This window comes from Cupressus sempervirens, chromosome 3, assembly GCF_028749045.1.
Source record: "Cupressus sempervirens isolate cs-2001-9-10 chromosome 3, ASM2874904v1, whole genome shotgun sequence".
Classification (NCBI taxonomy): Eukaryota; Viridiplantae; Streptophyta; class Pinopsida; order Cupressales; family Cupressaceae; genus Cupressus; species Cupressus sempervirens.
The window spans coordinates 619,284,959-619,298,184 of record NC_143120.1 but is presented as its reverse complement, the minus strand read 5'-3'; the positions used below and the strand labels follow the sequence as shown (position 1 = coordinate 619,298,184).

At 31.2% G+C, this 13,226-nt stretch overlaps 1 pseudogene; it reads right to left on the bottom strand.

Moving 5' to 3' along the window:
- Positions 1-10,396, bottom strand: part of LOC149568193 (lysine-specific demethylase JMJ13-like) — a 37,665-nt pseudogene extending 27,269 nt beyond the window's left edge.
- Between the last annotated feature and the right edge of the window lie 2,830 nt (positions 10,397-13,226).

Genomic DNA, 13,226 nt, shown 5'->3' with positions numbered 1-13,226 from the left:
TACTCTTAAAAAAATGAGGAAATATACCCTTCCTAATATCAAACTAATCTGGGAATTAGAAGATTGCATCATGAACTACTTGCAAATAGAGGTATGTAGGGAGAGGACTTAGAATTAGAGAAGGATAATGAAGATATAAGAATCCATGAAGGATATAGATCCATCATTCAAGGGTTTCCATCATGATGTGCCATACCTTGATAAATATAATAAGTGCCTAGATAATTTTGATAAGCTAATGACTCAAGTCCCTGCAGAATTTAGAGTTAGAGTAGAAATGCCACCTCCTCAATAGTAGGATGTTATAATTGTAGAGGTTTAATATGATCAACCATAGAGCTCTTTATAGGATAAAGGAAGAAAGAAATAGAAGATGATTCATATCTCTTATAAGGTCCGAGGAAAGGTAGTACAAATTATGCCTCAAGAATCAACATTCTTTGATACAATTAGACATAATTTCCTAATCAAATAGGTAGGTGAGCATAAAAAAATCCCCAACATGGTTGAATTGCAAATCCAAATGTTGGATGAAAGAATAATCTAGGTTGAACAGTTCACTAAGGATGACAACTTTGTAAATTTTGATGAATTTAAGTCATTATTTTATAAGGTAAAATAGAATGAACTTGCCTTGCAGTTGCAACTTGGGGATTCACCTAAGGAAATTGCAGAGTACAAAGGTTGTAGGGTTATGATACCAACAATGGGAATCTCATAGTTGAGGAGGCAAGAGAATTAGTGGCAAGAAGTGGAATGTTTCTCTTTCTTGGTTGGGAACTTAGTTCCTATTTTATGTTGGATTAGATAAGAAAACAAGAAAGATCAGTCTCTTTTGAAGACAATAATATCATTGGTGAGTTGCAAGGCTTTGAATTCAACATAGACAACAAAATAATGGCAATTTGGATCATGGCTCTAGATGATAATAAATCAACTATTATGGAAATAAAGAAGTCACCCCAGGGAAATGTTATTTTTTGGACTGTTTCTACTATATCTAGTGACCAAATCCACAATTTGGTGAATACATCATCATTAGAAGGGAAGAGAAGTATTGGTACATTGAAAGAATAGTTTTACACAACATATCATATATCCATTGATGCAAGGAAAAAATAGGAAGAGAAGTTGAAGAGGACTTATGTCTTGGAAAAGAAAATTGATGACATGGAAGAAGAAACAAGGAGCTTAAGGGTTGTAATTACACTTGTTATAGGGGTAAAGGATAGTGAAATTAAAACTAAAGCTAATATTGTAGTTGTAGGGGAGGACCAACACATGGATATTGATGAATGGGATGGTGCTAAGGAGGTAGATATAAAGTCAATGCAGAATTTCCTCATGCACAAAATTGGTGCCTTATAAATTCTTTCACAAATTATGCACAATAGCTACATAATCCTATAAGGAGTTGAATACCAATGTTCAAAGGCATTAGACCTTTTATCCCCTTTATTCACAACTTGGGGTCCCTATGCTCAATTAGTCCCTCTTCTATCATAGAAAAAAGGATTTACCCAAGTTGGTAATCATTAATACTAGAAAGATGATAAATAGGGTAAGGGAGTTGCATGGTTTCTTCATAGGAAAGTTTCAATTAATCCAAGGAAAAATGAAGTTGATTGCTATGGGAATACCAAATTTCATTCCTAGTATAATAAATAGTAATGGAGATCTTAAGGAATGGCTAGAATGGTCTTCTTCTTGTGAAGATATTTTGAGGCATCCAAGGTTTTGAGCATATTCTCATAATGAGACTAATATTAATGTTGTATATGATTTAGTTGATTTCCATTTTAGAAATGAATTAGATATGAGTAAAGTATTCAGAAAGGTGAAGGCTATTACTAATTCTAAGTGGAACAAATATGTAGAAGAATAAAATGTAGTAAGGGATGCTACTTGGCTAGAAGTAGAATCATATTTGGTTATTTAGGAATTGATTACAGACATCAAGGCTCTACCATCCTAGGAGGATGACTAGACATAGAGAGCTATGAATTTTCTACAAGAAGACAGAAGGAGATAGAAGAGGATGCAACAATTAAAGAAAAGGTTCATTTCCATAAATGACATCTACTTTATGCACCCACTTTCTTGTCTATTCTCCAACTACAACAAATATATTAATATAACTTTTAAAAAGGTCTTTTGTTTTTGTTTTGACTAAATAGTTTTGATACCTGCCCTCCCATCCGAAGTTTATTGCAAACCTATATATAAGGATTCCGAAGATGTGGAGTAGAGGTCAAGATTCTGTAGAAATTTTCATATTTTATGCCCCCTTTCTGCAGTCCGTCTAGTTTTGGTAATTATCTTAATGTAATCAATTTTGTATTCTCCAAAATATAGTAAATATCAAATATCAGTTATCAAGCATTGATTTATTTTTTGAATCTGTGTTAGTATTGTAAAATTTTTCAAAGGAAACCAATACAAAAATGGAATTATCTATATATCTATGTCTTTGAGTTTTGTCTCCTTCTTTATATATCTTTGAGCTTGAGATTGAAATGAACAAGTTCCTTTCAGTTTAATTAAGTTTGAATGAATTTTGTATCTCTTACTGATTGCTATTAATTCAAAGAATTAAGTAATTGCTTTTTGCAAGTGATAAGCTTTAGGGTTTATAAGAAGGATATTGTAAGAATGAAACTTAGAGTTTACTATTGATAGATTTAGTTACAAGTTGACTAAATAGGTCTAAGCTGCTAATCTTGACTCTATATACCAATGGATAAGACACTGGTTATTAATTTCTAAGTTGCAAACTGATGATTCACATAGTTTCTAAATACACAAAGTATATACAATTAATCTACCATCTTTGTTAATGATGATCTAGAAGCATTGGTCGCTACTTGTTTGCTTTTCTTTCGTTTTAATATAGTTAGCTACTATGATTAGGAAGTTTATAAGAAAATCATAGAGTAAAACTAATGATTTCTACTATAGGGGATAGTCTTGAAGAGAAGAATATCAAGTAACTAAGATCAATCCCTAATTTTTTCTTGTCTTGGCCCTACAAAGCCTAAAGTGAAGTGAGTCCTAAGGACTCTATTAATGTTGGCCCAGAACTAAGATTTAACCCAGCTGAATATAGGATTTAGCTAATCATTAGGCTTTTCTATGTGTTATGCTTCTTGAAATTAGGTTTAAAACCATCTAATATGTTCCTTACTATAAAGAACTCCAAAAAAGTCTATATATGATTTCCATTAGAATTCCAACATATATGCAATTTAGACCCATAATGAGACCACAAAAACAAAATCTACAAGATAATTTACAACATACACATCAAATCATAAAATGAAATCTCTATCTACTTCACCATACCAAAAGATTTATAATTTACATATGAACCATTTCAACTTGTATGAAACTCATCTCCTTGTTAGATCATCTAGAACTTCTAATCCTTTCATAACCTACACGTGTGTGTACCAAATAAAGTTGCAATTAAGAAACTCATCTCCATTAGTAGATCTTAGACATGAAATCCCTTTACAACCCACACTACCAAAATCTCTATTGAATCTACAAAGAAAATATAACATAGCCACCAATTCAAAGTCAGTTCCATAGTTAGTCAATAAAGAGATTTCCATTTATAACCCACAAGACCAAATGATAATCCTTTTGAGTCCCATTTTCTAAACATATAACCATACCCATAGGTTACATCACTTAATACAAAATGAAATGGATTCTTATAATAAAACTAATAAAAAAATGAATGATAACAAGAGAAATGTATATGAAAATTTAATAAACGAAATCACCTTGAGAAACTTGTGTATGCTTTTGGAAAGCATTTCATCGAAAATGTTCATGACATTTTTTGCTTCTACATTTTTTACATGGAGCCTTCACACACCTAGTGCCAACAAATGCCTACTTAAGAATTCTTTATTAGTTGGATTCTAGATCAATTTTTCTATTGTACCAAGATTTATATGTGTATATACACATATATACATATACATATACATACATACATACATACATATATATTAAATAATAGTAATATATGTATTGTATCTACATTTTCTTTGCCATTTCTTATAAGAGTGTTTCAAGTTTGGGAACCCCTTCAACATCCTTTGCATGGTTTAGAGGTAATGTCATTGTGTCAACTTAGCTTCTACAAGGGAATGAGCCTTGTGAGTTAACCTATAATGTCTTAAAAATAGTTAGGTTTTGCCTAACTATTTCTAAGGTGTCTGCACACTAGAGTCATACTTCACCCACCAGGATGCCTACATACCCATATCCTTGAGATCAATACCCTTGAACTACTCACTCTAATGAATATGTAGTTTTGATTTCTAATTATTTTGATGTAGTTGTATTCCTATGATTACTGGTGATATTTACTCACCTAATACAACTTTTTGCCATCATACACCTAGTTGGGTGAATCAGGTGGTTCTTTATAATTACAATACAATAATACCCTGGTGCAACCTTTGTGTTGTAATTTATAGTTAATGTAAGGTTAATCTATATATGTCCTAACCCACTCCTTATATAATTATGATTAAAAGTTGGTTTTGAAGCACATATTCCTTTTATTAAATGTAAGGTTGATTGCTTGAACATCCACATATGTATAAGTATCATAAGTTACTTGGAATGTCATGAGATCAATCTTTAAAGTACCTAGAATATCCTAATCACCTCTAGCTACTCTTAGGGGAAGTCCATCTTCATTGCTTATTAGAAATTCATCACATAGGTACATCCAAGAATGTCCTCATTGCCTGTTGCATAACATGAATCTAATATTACAAAGTGCCCCCTAAGAAATAATAGTTCAAGTGAAATAAACACATGAAAAATGAGAGTGAAAAAGAGGAATCTGCTTACCAATAGGTGTTTCCATTGCATTTGTGGCCATGCTACCTATTGAGTGAGTTGTATTATTTTTCTATTGTGCCAAGATCTCTCTATTTATATAAATATGTATACATATACACATATATACACATATCCATATGTATATATATGTAAATAGATACATACACACACACATATAGAGATCATACTAGTAAATTTTGACCCATTTTTGATGAAAAATGGTCAAAATTTTCACCCATGTTAGTCGAATTTGAGACCAAATGATGCGTTGCAATTTTTGTTATCAAAATTTTGATGAAGCCTCCAATTGGTTATAATTTTGACCAAATACTTGATCAAAATAGGCTATATTTTGTATGAGCATTATAGGTGTGATTTGGTCAAAATTTTGACCAAACTTTGTCAAAATGGCCACCAAAGTGTGGTCAAAAGTTTGACCAATTCTAGTCTATAAACATCTAGGAAGCCATAGTTGTGACCAAGGAATTGATCAAAATTTTAACCAATATTAGTCAAAATGGATAGCAAACTATGGTTGATAGTTTGACAACTCAGGTCTATCAATGACCATGATGCCATACTCACGACCAAAGAATCGGTCAAAATTTTGACCAAAACTTAGTGGAAATATTGACAAAGATTGGTTGAAACTTTGACCAATCTCATTTGTTTTAAAAAATATATAGAAAAGGTGAAAGGGAATGACAAAATCCCAATTGGGATGAAAAATGTTGGAGAATTATTTTAGGAGAGAGTAGTAGTGATAAATGTTGAAGATTTGTGGTTGATGAAATGCCAAATGAAATTGGTGGTTGAGGTGTTGATCTGTGCAATGTCCAGCTATGGTGGTGGTAAAAGATAGAGATGAAAATGGTTGTGGGTTTGGGAATGAGCTTCTTCTTGTTCATGTTGTGGTGGTTTAGTAAAGCTTATTTGGTATTAAATTGTGTTCACTAATGATGACATGAGTATACACAATCAGCCTTTTAGTGACCTCCTAAAACTTGTTTGGAAATGAATTGTCTACAATTACTTTTCAAACTATAAGTATCAACTCAATTGATGGAGAAAAATGACACTCCAAATAGTGAAGGTTCAAAGGGAATCTCTCTCCTTAAATTGAATATGTAATATAGAATATATCCTGGTCATTAATGTGAATATTAGAATTATCAAAGAACTTGGAAAATAAAGCATGTATGAAAACCTCCAAAAGTAACACAAAATAATTTAAAACATACCATTTCTCTCATCTTCAACGTGAATGTCTTGGCATCATATGGATTCACCTTTATATCTATAATAAGATCACAGAGTGATTTGGGGATTGTTAATCCTTCTAGAAGTGCTTCATTGTTTTCTTGCAAGAGAAGTTGATATATGTCTCTTCCCATTCTCTATAAATGCTACATGCTCTAGGTTTAGATTCTAATAATTGTAGAAGTCCCATGATAGAAACAAATTGATCATTCCTCATTAAAGTTATGCAAATAGGGTTGGTATTTTAATTTTTATCTTTATTTTATAGATCAGTGGAGCTTCTTAGCACATCTTAAGTAGCAACAAGGGAGAAAAAATATTCAAATGACCTATTGACTAAAACATTTAGTATCATGAGCATTTGAATCTTAATATATTACTACTAAACCTAATCAAGAGAAGCCATAAAGCACCTAAAGCATACTGACAATGAAAGTCATAAAGAAAGACAAATTTAATAAGTATCTATGTGTGCAACAGTCATAGTGGATAAGTGAAGAATAAAGAGATAATCCTATGGTTGTTAACAACTTTTTGAGGTGATGCTTAACAATGGTAGTGGGTATGTGCAGGATCATGGTGTACCAAACTATGGCCTTAAGTGGTAGTAAAAAACCAACAAATCAGGGTTATGTCAACTAGACACATAATTTTAAAGTGGTTCTAGAATTTATATCAAAAAGTTGTAAGAAAATAATTTGTAGGAAATTGAATCTAGTTTCTAAACTACAAGGCCTTATCTGCAGAAAAAAATATTTGATTGGTCAAAAGTTTGGATTTTAATGCAATACTACAAAAATTTCAGGGCAAAAATAAAAAGTAGGTGTATGTCTAACCACCTTAATAATAATCAAATGATAATATTTTTAAATATAATTTTAGATATCAAAAGTAGACTCATGCCTAGATGTGACACATATTTTTGAAAATTTTTATTCCAAATAAATAATTAATTATGAATTTTCTACTATATTATTTTCAGAATTAAAAAACTCCCGTGTCTGACCACCTTAACTAGTTCAAAAAAAATCAAAATTAAGTTTTTTTTTTTTTTTTTCTTATAATAGTCAAAGCATAGAATGTGACACATCTTTTGGATTTCACAAATCTTATACAATTTGAAAGTTATAGCTATTTTTCAACCAGTATGCCAATCAACACTTTGTAGGTAACTCCATTAGAAAATAAGTAATAATTACTTACTGAACTTGTAATTTGACAAAACTTACATTTATGGAAAGCTAAGAACATTCTTAAGAAACCCTTTTCATTACATCAAATTTTGGTTTAAAAAAAGTCATCAGCTACATGCTTGAAGTAAAAAACACATAAGAACATGCCAAAAACACATTTTCGGGATGTTTTAAAGATGACCATATAAGGTTGGTATTGAAAGATATAGTAGGAATTATAAATGTATTAATTTTTTTCATTTAGTATTAGGATGGGTGGAAAAAAAGTGGGAATAGATTTTGAAATTTTTTGAGGCATTTCAGAACTACATATTTTTCAGATCGCCACTTTTTGGCACACCATGATCCTGCACATACCCTAGTAGAAGATCAAAAGGATATGCTTACATGAAATTAGTCTAAGGGTGGCTTCAAAAGGAATAACTCGGTCCAATGAACAAGAAAATAGTGTCAAAATCTATTCAAAGCCTAATCAAAAGAAATGCAGTCATGCTTTTTATAGGTTGCAAGCCAATCATGGTCCTACATATCCTAATTTTTGCATCCTTATTTGTTTCCTTGAAAATTTCTTCCAAACATTTTGATAAGATAATGACTATGATATGATAGGACAACATTAAAGCCCATGTTGAGGGATGAATGTAAAGAATTTTAAACACTGATTAGTTAAAAACTTGAAATTTAATACCAAATAAATTATATATAACACCTAGTTGCAATTAAATTTATTCAAGAAAAAATCATTATCTTAACAATCTTAGCTAGAACCTATTATGAAAACACTTCCTATGCTGACCTATTATTAGATTAATATAAATATATGTTATCAATATTTAATATTTAAGGGGATTACATGGTAGGAAAAACTTGTCCTAGATGTGGTAAATCATTTAATGAAACCTTGGATGGAGCATGATTGGGTACACTAATGCAATTTTTATACCTTGGTTCTTCCATGGAAAGTTTATCTGTTTCCCCTTCAACCTAGACAACATCAAGCTTATTTACCAAAAAGATCATCAACATGAATTTCAAAGAATCAAATTAAAATTGGATTAGTACAATTATGATGTCTTGAACTCCCTTTATATCATCTATCTTGTAAAAAATCTTTTCACCATGATTTCATAGAATAGAGAATGAAAGTTCCTACTTAAGAACTCTATTGTGGCCATTTAGTGGCTCAATAGTAAGATTTCTATAGAGAAGAAGCAATAAATATCAAAAAGTTGAATTGCAATCAAGATGTTTCTTAGTACTAATATTCATAATCTATGTTGTTCATAATCTAGAATGAAAGGAAAAAAGAAAACTTGTAAGCAAGTAATTTGAATAGTAAAAATACCAAACCAACCTCATTGGAATATTCCTTGTTAGAACCAGAGGATGTTATATTATTTTGGCTGCAACACCTGAAAAAGAAAGAACACAATTTTGATTTTTCTCTGAAATGACACTAGAGTATGGAACATAATCATTGTGTTCATCAAGCAAGATAGACAAATCTTTCAAAGATTCTTCCAACACCACTTCCTCTTTTTCAAATTCTTGGGCCACTGCTTCCATTATAGATATATCATCTCCAAGTAGATGGTTAGTATGTAACCACATCCACATTTTATTGTTGCAAATTAAAAAATACCAAGGCATGTAGAAAATCACTAAAAGAGTCCAATATATAGTTAATACCAATTTTCATGGTAAAAAAATTGTCATTGAAAGAAATATTATGTATACAAAGGATAACCACATAGAGAATGCATTTGTAACTACTAATCAAATTGCTACTTCATGAAATAAAATCCATTTTGATGTAAACCAACAATTATGAGTAAAATATTTCTCAAGATCATCTTTAATGTCCAATGAAACATAAAGGATGAATGATCAAAACTAACAATGAAAAAGAAAGCCATACCATGATTTAAACACATAGTGTGCATGTTGGATTAACATATGCCAAATGTAACATAGCACTTATGATTGCAAACACTACATAGTACATTTCTTTCATAACCTAGACAATAAAATATATGTGCTTATTGCTTCTTCAATAACCAACATGACTGATGTTGATGTCTTATAAGGTGAACAAATGCAATCTTCATCAAGTGTTATACTCCTCCAGAACCTAGTCTATTGTTTGCATGAAGCATTGCCTCTTTACATAGTAGTTGCTCATGAGGAATTATTTGTACAAGTTATTCAAATTTTCATATTGTTTATAGGTTGCTACCCAAAATGGAAACTAATCAACTAATGAAAAATTTACTACCTCACCACAATTAAAACCTACAATAATATTTTAATATGTCAATTAGAATTTACTTCACTTGAGTAATGCAATCAACAATTTTAAGAAATCAACTAGACACAGCTAACAAAATGCACTCAAAAAAAAATCTTTCTTATGTCTTTACCATGGCTAAAGCCTGCATGGTATGCCTAAGGAAATGTAATTACAAACTCCCCAGGCTCTTGTACCATGTTATAAAAAAGAACTCCATGGTCACATTATATTTTTGGTGGAAACGTTGTTGTTTTTCCTATCAAAAAAATGAAAGCTACATCTTCTTCTTCTTGGATGGCCATTTTTGTGCCATACACATGTTCCACAACTACATTTTCAAAATCATTAGATTCATGTTCAGGAACACCATACCATGTCTTGGATGCACCATAATGATGATAGTTAATTCTGCCATGAAAATAGAATAGTTAAATAAATTAATTTCCAAAAAATAGTGTAATTTTAAATTCATAATAGTGCCTATCATCATTTCAAATATGATGATCCTCAAAGAATAAAAACTAGTATAGATTTTAAATTAGACTTACTTGTATAAGTAGTGATCTTCAACATTCCTTGCAAACATGCTAAAAAGTACTCCAATGTAAAGAATTGGATCACTCAACCCCTACACCAATAGAATGAAAATTTAGCCGGGTACAGATAACATAAATGATAGATGTTGCATATTTTGAACTACTAGACAGGCTATAGAAAAAATTATTATAGGAATTGGAGCTTCAAGTAGGTGCAAAATAAATTTTGGAAGTCTTGAAATATCTTGCATGCACCCAAGAAAGGCAATGTATCAATAGAAGAAGTTAGAGACTTGTGGCATAAAGTATTTAGAAATCTTTAATGAGAAATATAATTTTCATAAAAAGCATATATAAGACTATGAGTAATGCATGATGTGTAGTTACCATCTTAAAAACTACAAAAAATGAACAAAAATACCCAGAGTTTCATTGATCCATAAATAATTAGCTTGGACAAATTACATGCAAAAATGGTACAGGGGCCCTAGGTCCTAAATAAGGTGGTCAAACACCAAGGAGGAGAATATAAGGTCAATAAATGTCCAAGATGACACAAGTTAGTTGAGGAATGTTTATTTTGCATTTAGGCAATTTGATTTCATGTTATGCTAAGGTTACAAGAAAAGTCAAAGGGTGGTCAGTGATTGGTCAAATATTAGGAGTTGACTGAAAATTATAATTTTTAAGTTTAATAAACCTTTTTCATGTTTTGGTATAGTTTGGTATTCATTGTAAAGTTTCTATGTTAAGGGTTTGGAGAAAATGTAAGAATTGTTAAAATTGCAATAAAAGTTGTCATGCAACTTTTCTTGCAAAAGTTTGGAAGCTCAACAGTTAGAGCTTTGATTGGATTAAAAATGGGTAGGTGAAGTTGTAAGGTAAATTTAAGGGATATATATATATATATATATATATATATATATATATATATATATATATATATATATATATATATAATATTCCACCTAGAGGGGGTTGATATACAATGTATGGATTTGAAGTGGCTAATATAAAATTTTTGAAGTGAATTTATGATGGGGACACAACCCAAGAACAGAATGGACACAACAGAAGAAGGAAAATTGTATTAACTAAAAAATAAGCTAGTACATTTAGTACAGAGAAAATAAACTTCAAAACATGCCCTAAGGGCTTACAATAGCATAAATGTGGAGATAATTTCTCCTATTAGTACCTCCTCTCAAACTCCACTCCGAACTACCTTCTACAATGCCAAGAATCTCCTTAAATAGATCCCGGAGGGTTAAGGACTAGGAATACATTCTAGAAAGTGCTAGTAGGAATCCACCGACCAAATAGAAGGCTCTAGAAGCTGCGTTAGAGGTCAGCACAAATCTAGAAGAATCCAGAAACGGTAGCCAAACTTTCGGGAGGCATAACTTTTGAACCGTAGCTCCAATTGACAAACCATTTACATTTTCAAAAAGCTCTCGAAGTGCTCTATAGCCCTATGGATAGCTTTGCTCATCCCCCATTTTTGGCCCTTTTTGAGGTCATTTAATGCCCCTAACCTAACTTTGAAGCATTCTTAGGAGGTCTCCAAAACTCGAAAAACTGCAATAACTTTCAAACCATGGGGCCTTTTGACCTGATTCTTTTTCTGGAATGCTCTAAATCACAATTACATTCATCTGGCCAATTCACACCTTCTAGTTTACCAAAATGATGGCCCAATTACATACTCCTATTTTTTTGAGATTTACTAGCACACTGATAGTGGAACTGTGAGAGTTGGAACCTTTATTTGACCCAAATGGGTGTCCAAAAATGAAAACACATGAAACAAAAACTAAGTCTAAGTACATTTTTTTGGGTGACATAGGATTGCCCTTATACCTCTGGATGCTCCTGCATCAATTTATGTACATTTAGCAAGCATCTTTCCTTATTTGGTTGTAGGGTGATAGTAAGTGACTAAATCCATTCTTATAAAGTTTTATCTTTCTTCTTAAATGAAGGAAATGATTGTGTTGTTCAAATGTGATAAGGTAATAGTTAGTTTTGGCTTATTCTTTACCTACTGTTTATCTTAGACTAATATAAGGATTTGTGTGTACATATTGTTTTATCTTAATACCCATGGTGAAACTTCCTAGTATGTTTTGAAAGAAGGTTTGGATGTGTAAGTGATGTGCATGGTGAAGTTCTTGATTTTGTTTATCAGATTGAGATATAATAGCCACATGTTAGGACTATTATCTCTATTTTAACATGTTAATTGACCAAGAACATAGCACAAAGTTCATTTTATGAGATATGGAGAATGAAAATTTAGTAGAAAAAAATAAATTATGATTACAATGGTAATGGGAGACAAAATTCCATCATGTGTTTCAAGGTTGTGAGCCTACAAGGCTAAACAACAATTCGAAGCCATAAAGCCTAGAAACTAGAGCTCGAGAGGAAAGGGCTTTAGGGTTGAGATCCTAAACTCATATTTTGGATTTAGATATGGTATTTTATGCACTAAAATATTATACAATTTATTTGGAATGTTTTTTGTAAGTTTAGAGTTTTTGTAGGTAAAATAGTGCTACTAGAATTGAGCCCCTTTTAGGCCTCCTACTATAACTTGAGCTTTTGATGTAGTGAGAAGCCCTAGATCTATTAGTTAGAAAAGAAACTTTGTGGAATAGTGGAGAATGATGTATTAGGGTATATTTATTAGTACATATCAAAATAATAATTGTAAAGCTCTATGAAAGGAATTAAGTTGTTACTCCCTTATAACCATAAAAGTAAAGTCCACACCCCACCACTATCTAATTAATAAAGAACCTACAATTCACTCAATTTATTTTTGAGCTCTAAATCCTTGAATTCATTATCAGTTGCAAGAAGTTAAGATGATGCAACATCTAGTTTCATGACAACATGACATACTTTAATTTGTGTAAAGTATTGAACTAAATCCTCTTTCTTATTTATCTCCTAGGAAAGTATATTGAGGGTTAGAAATATGACAATCATACATAAGATTAATGCTATTGTAAACATAACTAAATAAACTATCATATAGAGCCATGAGACCACTTTTTTCAATAGCAACACATGGTT